Source organism: Salvelinus sp. IW2-2015, unplaced genomic scaffold (genome assembly GCF_002910315.2).
Source record: "Salvelinus sp. IW2-2015 unplaced genomic scaffold, ASM291031v2 Un_scaffold1277, whole genome shotgun sequence".
NCBI classification, from domain to species: domain Eukaryota; kingdom Metazoa; phylum Chordata; class Actinopteri; order Salmoniformes; family Salmonidae; genus Salvelinus; species Salvelinus sp. IW2-2015.
The window spans coordinates 172543-180058 of record NW_019942814.1 but is presented as its reverse complement, the minus strand read 5'-3'; the positions used below and the strand labels follow the sequence as shown (position 1 = coordinate 180058).

The 7516-nt window shown below is 48.3% G+C and overlaps 3 pseudogenes; 1 reads left to right on the top strand and 2 right to left on the bottom strand.

Annotated features, from left to right (window-relative positions):
* LOC112070290 (transcription factor BTF3 homolog 4-like) overlaps positions 1 to 441 on the bottom strand; it is a 4075-nt pseudogene extending 3634 nt beyond the window's left edge.
* LOC112070298 (transcription factor BTF3 homolog 4-like) lies at positions 371 to 2684 on the bottom strand (annotated as a pseudogene).
* Positions 2685 to 4464: 1780 nt separating this feature from the next.
* LOC139022536 (transcription factor BTF3 homolog 4-like) lies at positions 4465 to 6977 on the top strand (annotated as a pseudogene).
* Positions 6978 to 7516: the final 539 nt, after the last annotated feature.

Genomic DNA, 7516 nt, shown 5'->3' with positions numbered 1-7516 from the left:
CGAGAGCCGTGCGTCCTCCGAAACACGACCCAACCAAGCCGCACTGCTTCTTTAACACAGCGCCCACTTAACCCGGAAGCCAGCCGCACCAATGTGTCGGAGGAAACACCGTGCACCTGTCGACCTGGTTAGCGTGCACTGCGCCCGGCCCGCCACAGGAGCGCTAGTGCGCGATGAGACAAGGATATCCCTACCCGCCAAACCCTCCCCTAACCCGGACGACGCTGGGCCAATTGTGCGCCGCCCCATGGTCCTCCCGGTCTGAGACAGAGCCTGGACTCGAACCCAGAATCTCTGGCGGCACAGCTGGCACTGCCATGCGGTGCCTTAAACCACTGCGCCTCCCGACAGAGCCTGATGCCGTGTTTTAACAACGAAGCCGTGAAACAATACCTGGAACTTCATCCTCTTCTTCAATATCTTCTGGTTGCTGATTGACATCGCTTTGTTGTCAAGTACTGCAATCGGGGGGGGGGGAGAATTAGACATTTTATTCTTGAACACGGCGTGAGGCTGTGACTAAAGTGCATTCTTAAAGTATCAGAGGTCTCGACTTTTCCCACTTATTGTTTCGTTACAGCCTTATTCTAAAATGGATGAAATCATTATTTTTACTCCTTAAGCTACACACAATATCCCATAATAACAAAGTGAAAACAGGTTTAGAAATGTTTGCAAATGTATCAAAAATAAAACTGAAATATCAGCCTTTCTATGAGAATGACACATCTCTGCAGCACTCCACCAATCAGGCCTTTATGGTAGAGTGGCCAGACGGAAGCCACTCCTCAGTAAAAGGCACAATGACAGCCCGCTTGGAGTTTGCCAAAAGCACCTAAAGACCTCTCAAACCATGAGAAACAAGATTCTCTGTCTGGTGAAACCAAGATTGAACTCTTTGGCCTGAATGCCAAACGTCACGTCTGGAGGAAACCTGGCACCATCCCTACAGTGAAGCATGGTGGTGGCAGCATCATGTTGTGGGGATGTTTTTCAGTGGTAGGGACTGGGAGACTAGTCAGGATCGAGGGAAAGATGAACTGAGCAAAGTACAAAGGATCCTTGATGAAAACCTGCTCCAGACGCTCAGGACCTCAGACTGTAGTGAGGTTCACCATCCAACAGGACAACAACCCTAAGCACACAGCCAAGACAACGCAGGAGTGGCTTCGGGACAAGTCTCTGAATGTCCTTTAGTAGCCCAGCCAGAGCCTGGACTTGAACCCGATCGAATATCTCTGGAGAGACCTGAAAATAGCTGTGCAGCGACGCTCCCCCATCCAACCTGACAGCTTGAGAGGATCTGCAGAGAAGAATGGAGAAACTCCCCAAATACAGGTGTGCCAAGCTTGTAGCGTCATACCCAAGAAGAATCGAGGCTGTAATCGCTGCCAAAGGTGCTTCAACAAAGTACAGAGTAAAGGGTCAGATACTTATTTAAATGTGATATTCAGCTTTTTAATTTAAATACTTAGCTACAATTTCTAAAAACATGTTTTTGCTTTGTCATTATGGGGTGTTCTGTATAAATTCATGAGGGGAAAAAAACAGTCTGTAACTTAACAAAATACAGAGAGAAATCAAGGGGTCTGAATACATTCCTAATGCAGTGTACACACTACACCCACCTTGGCGTGGGAACTGCTCCCAGTTTGCGAAGGCTGGTGAAGCTGTCTGCCCCCAGCTGGCTGAGGATGCCTGGCAGCATCTCTGTCAGCTGTTTGTTCTCTGCATGGCCTGTGATAGCAAACGTGTTTGGCAGACAGAGAGGCCTGCACCTTGGGGTTGTTGAAGTGGATCACTGTGCCATCGTCCTTTATCATGTTCACCTGGGAGGGGGGGGGATAAGACCAGGGTTTAGCACAGCACATTCTGTCCTGTTTAATGTATAACATTCAGCACGACAATGTTTCGGGAACGTTCAGATAGAAATATGCTATGAAGAACAAATCATGCCTTTCTGACATGTAGAACATTCACATCAGCTCTATTAGAGGTTTCTATGGCAACTGAACAGGGCCCAGATTGGATTGGATTGAAAAAGGTGTCAGTGTAACAGTTTAACTTTAGTCTCATCCCCTCGCCCCGACCGGGGCGCGAACCAGGACCCTCTGCACACATCAACAACAGTCACCACGAAGCATCGTTACCCATCGCCTCCACTACTTCAGTCTCAGAGCGATTGACGTCACCGACTGAAAGGCTATTAGCGCGCACCACCGCTAACTAGCTAGCCATTTCACATCCGTTACATCAGCAATATGACTACAATTTTTACCGTAGATTTTCACAGGACACGCTGTCTACCCATCTAATCATTTCAGAGAACAAGCGCGTTGTTGAACCCTATCCCGAGACTTTCAGATCTACATTTGGTGCCAAGGCAGGGGAGGCCAAGTGTTGATTTAGTTGACATGCTCAGTGTGAAGATGGTCAACTTAGTTTCTCCTTTAAAAAAATTAATAAAATGTTGATTGAATGACTTGCCTCCTCAATACCAGCGATGTTGTTCACTGCCAGTTTCTTCAAGAACTCTGGAGTTTCTTGTCGTCGGCTGTTGCCGTTCTGTGAACCACCTTCTTCTTCACCTTCGCCTCTCCCGAGTCCGTACGGGAGTTGCAGCGATGAGACAAGACTGTAACTACCAATTGGATACCACGAAATTGGGGAGAAAAAAGGGGCATCGTTCTCTCTCTCTGGGGTGATATGACACTGGTAGAGGTGCAGTATGTTGGTCTCCTCACTGTAAGTAGCGTTGGATTAGAGCCTCTGCTAAATGACTTGATGGTACTTTCCTGAAGATTTACATGTAACTCTCTCTCTCTCCACAGATCTCGTAGAAAACTTTGATGAAGCGTCAAAGAATGAAGCCAACTAATGAATCCAACTCCAGGCCCCTACTACCCTCTACCCAGTACCCTCTACCCTTCCTCAGTACCCTCTATTCAGAACCCACTGGGTACCCCCAATTACCTATCTACTACCCAGTGCACACCTCTCTATCATGTGGACTCAAAGTGGGATCTGTTCAGAAAGATGTAGCATGACTTACAGAATCTATCATGTAGAACAGATGAGTGTCAGAGCAGTCACCATTCCTATTCTCTCTCTCTCGCACTCTCACGCCAGTCAAATAGATATATCTACAGTCTGTCTGTCTGTCTATCAACGATGGTGGTCCCTGGCTCCTGTCTCTTATACACATCTAGATGTGTATAAGAGACAGGTCGAGACCTCTGAATACTTTAAGAATGCACTTTAGTCACAGCCTCACGCCGTGTTCAAGAATAAAATGTCTAATTCTCCCCCCCCCCCCCGATTGCAGTACTTGACAACAAAGCGATGTCAATCAGCAAACCAGAAGATATTGAAGAAGAGGATGAAGTTCCAGGTATTGTTTCACGGCTTCGTTGTTAAAACGACGGCATCAGGCTCTGTCGGGAGGCGCAGTGGTTTAAGGCACCGCATGGCAGTGCCAGCTGTGCCGCCAGAGATTCTGGGTTCGAGTCCAGGCTCTGTCTCAGACCGGGAGGACCATGGGGCGGCGCACAATTGGCCCAGCGTCGTCCGGGTTAGGGGAGGGTTTGGCCGGTAGGGATATCCTTGTCTCATCGCGCACTAGCGACTCCTGTGGCGGGCCGGGCGCAGTGCACGGAAGAAGAAGGTGGTTCACAGAACGTGCAAACAGCCGACGACAAGCAAAACTCCAGAGTTTCCTTGAAGAAACTGGCAGTGAACAACCATCGCTGGTATTGAGGAGGCAAGTCATTCAATTCACATTTTACTTAATTTTTTTAAGAGAGAAACTAAGTTGATCCATCTTCACACTGAAGCACATGTCAACTAAATCAACACTTGGCTCCATCCTGGCCTTGAGCACCAAATGTAGTTGCAAAAGTCCGTCACGGATAGTGGGCTTCAAACAAACGCCTTGTTTCTCGTAAATGATAGATGGGTAGACAGCGTGTCCTGTGAAAACTCCTACGGTAAATTGTAGTCATGAAGTTGGCTGATGTATTACGGATGTGAAATAGGCTAGCTAGTTAGCGGTGGTGCGCGCGCTAACATCAGCCTTTCAGTCGGTGACGTCAATCGCTCTGAGACCCTGAATGTAGTGAGGCGATGGTAACGATGCTTCGTGGTGACTGTTGTTATGTGGCAGAGGGTGCCCTGGTTCGCGCCCGTCGGGGCTGAGGGATGGACTAAAGTTAAAACTGTACACTGACACCTTTTTCAATCCAATCCCAATCTGGGCCCTGTTTCAGTTGCCATATGAAATCTCTATAGGCTGATCGTGAATGTTCTACTGTCAGAAAGGCATGGAAATTTGTTCTTCATAGCATATTCTCTATCTGAACGTTCCCGAAACATTGTCGTGCTGAATGTTAACATTAATACAGGACGGCAGAGGATGAATGCTGTGCTAAAGCCCTGGTCTTATCCCCCCCCCTCCCCAGGGTGAACATGATAAAGGACGATGGCAACAGTGATCCACTTCACACCAACCAAGGTGCAGGCCTCTCTGTCTGCAATACGTTTGCTATCACAGGCCATGCAGAGAACAAACAGCTGACAGAGATCGAGCTGCCAGGCATCCTCAGCCAGCTGGGGGCAGACAGCTTCATCCAGCCTTCGCAAACTGGTGAGCAGTTCCCACGCCAAGGTGGGTGTAGTGTGTACACTGCATTAGGAATGTATTTCAGACCTTGATTTTCTCTGTATTTTGTTAAGTTTTACAGACTGTTTTTTTTCCCCTCATCGAATTTATACAGAACACCCCATAATGACAAGCAAAACATGTTTTTAGCCAATTGTAGCTAAGTATTTAATTAAAAAGCTGAATTATCACATTTAACATAAGTATCTGACACCTTTACTCTGTACTTTGTTGAAGCACTTTGGCAGCGATTACAGCCTCGGATTCTTCTTGGGTATGAACGCTACAAAGCTTGGCACACCTGTATTGGGGGAGTTTCTATCCATTCCTTCTCTGCAGATCGTCTCAAGCTGTCAGGTTGGATGGGGGAGCGTCGCTGCACAAGGCTATTTTCAGGTCTCTCAGAGATATTCGATCGGGTTCAAGTCAGGCTCTGGCTGGGCTACTTAAGGACATTCAGAGACTTGTCCCGAAGCCACTCCTGCGTTGTCTTGGCTGTGTGCTTAGGGTTGTTGTCCTGTTGGATGAGTGAACCTCACTACAGTCTGAGGTCCTGAGCGCTCTGGAGCAGGTTTTCATCAAGGGATTCTCTTTGTACTTTGGCTCAGTTCATCTTTCCCTCGATCCTGACTAGTCTCCAGTCCCTACCATGAAAAACACTCCCCACAAACATGATGCTGCCACCACCATGGTTCACTGTAGGGATGGTGCCAAGGTTTCCTCCAGACGTGACGTTTGGCATTCAGGCCAAGAGTTCAATCTTGGTTTCACCAGACAGAGAATCTTGTTTCTCATGGTTTGAGAAGTCCTTTACGGTGCCTTTTGGCAAACTCCAGCGGGCTGTCATGTGCCTTTTACTGAGGAGTGGCTTCCGTCTGGCCACTCTACCATAAAGGCCTGATTGGTGGAGTGCTGCAGAGATGTGTCATTCTCATAGGAAAGGCTGATATTTCAGTTTTATTTTTGATACATTTGCAAACATTTCTAAACTGTTTTCACTTTGTTATTATGGGATATTGTGTGTAGCTTAAGGAGTAAAAATAATGATTTCATCCATTTTAGAATAAGGCTGTAACGAAACAATAAGTGGGAAAAGTCGAGACCTCTGAATACTTTAAGAATGCACTTTAGTCACAGCCTCACGCCGTGTTTCAAGAAATAAAATGTCTAATTTCCCCCCCCCCGATTGCAGTACTTGACAACAAAGCGATGTCAATCAGCAAACCAGAAGATATTGAAGAAGAGGATGAAGTTCCAGGTATTGTTTCACGGCTTCGTTGTTAAAACGACGGCATCAGGCTCTGTCGGGAGGCGCAGTGGGTTTAAGGCACCGCATGGCAGTGCGCAGCTGTGCCGCCAGAGATTCTGGGTTCGAGTCCAGGCTCTGTCTCAGACCGGGAGGACCATGGGGCGGCGCACAATTGGCCCAGCGTCGTCGCGGGTTAGGGGAGGGTTTTGGCCGGTAGGGATATCCTTGTCTCATCGCGCACTAGCGACTCCTGTGGCGGGCCGGGCGCAGTGCACGCTAACCAGGTCGACAGGTGCACGGTGTTTCCTCCGACACATTGGTGCGGCTGGCTTCCGGGTTAAGTGGGCGCTGTGTTAAGAAGCAGTGCGGCTGGGTTGGGTCGTGTTTCGGAGGACGCACGGCTCTCGACCTTCGCCTCTCCGAGTCCGTACGGGAGTTGCAGCGATGAGACAAGACTGTAACTACCAATTGGATACACACGAAATTGGGGAGAAAAAAGGGGCATCGTTCTCTCTCTCTGGGGTGATATGACACTGGTAGAGGTGCAGTTGTTGGTCTCCTCACTGTAAGTAGCGTTGGATTAGAGCCTCTGCTAAATGACTTGATGGTACTTTCCTGAAGATTTACATGTAACTCTCTCTCTCTCCACAGATCTCGTAGAAAACTTTGATGAAGCGTCAAAGAATGAAGCCAACTAATGAATCCAACTCCAGGCCCCTACTACCCTCTACCAGTACCCTTCTACCCTTCCTCAGTACCTCTATTCAGAACCCACTGGGTACCCCAATTACCTATCTACTACCCAGTGCACACCTCTCTATCATGTGGACTCAAAGTGGGATCTGTTCAGAAAGATGTAGCATGACTTACAGAATCTATCATGTAGAACAGATGAGTGTCAGAGCAGTCACCATTCCTATTCTCTCTCTCTCGCACTCTCACTCACTCTCACTCACTCTCTCTCTCTCATATGGCCTCAATACACCCGAGACTCCCCCCTCTCTCTCTCTCATGGCCTCAATATCACCAGACTCCCCCTCTCATGGCTCATAACCAGACAGACCTTCCTCTTCAGGTTCATAACTACCCAACCTCCCCCCTCTCTCTCAATGGCCTAATAGACATGCTGATAACCCAACAAATATGATCGTATAAGTCTGTATTATACGAAAGGATACTAGATGGGGGCCCGGACCCCCTCCACTCCCTCAGGCCCCGACCATTAAAGTCTCCGCAGACTAGTCCGCAGTCGCCAGCCAGAGCGTGCGCAATCGTACAATAACATTCTCATTGCTTTGATTTTCTCTTCCCAATGCCGTGGGCAGCTGTATGATAGCTGTTTTTTTACTTCGCATCCTTAGTTCTGCAGAGTTTTGTCCCGTGGTAGTTGTTAACTGACCCCCGTCCTGCCTTAACCCGACTCTTGCGTCCGATCCGTCAACCCGCGTCTAGTCCTTACATTTTGAGTTGGTTCCGTCTGGAGCTGTTTGTTTTGATGACTGCTCAGTCTTCCCCCTCTTCTCTCTCTCACATGGTCTCATATACCCCAAGACCTCCCCCTCTCTCTCTCTACATGGTCTCATACACCCCCAGACTCCCCCTCTCACATC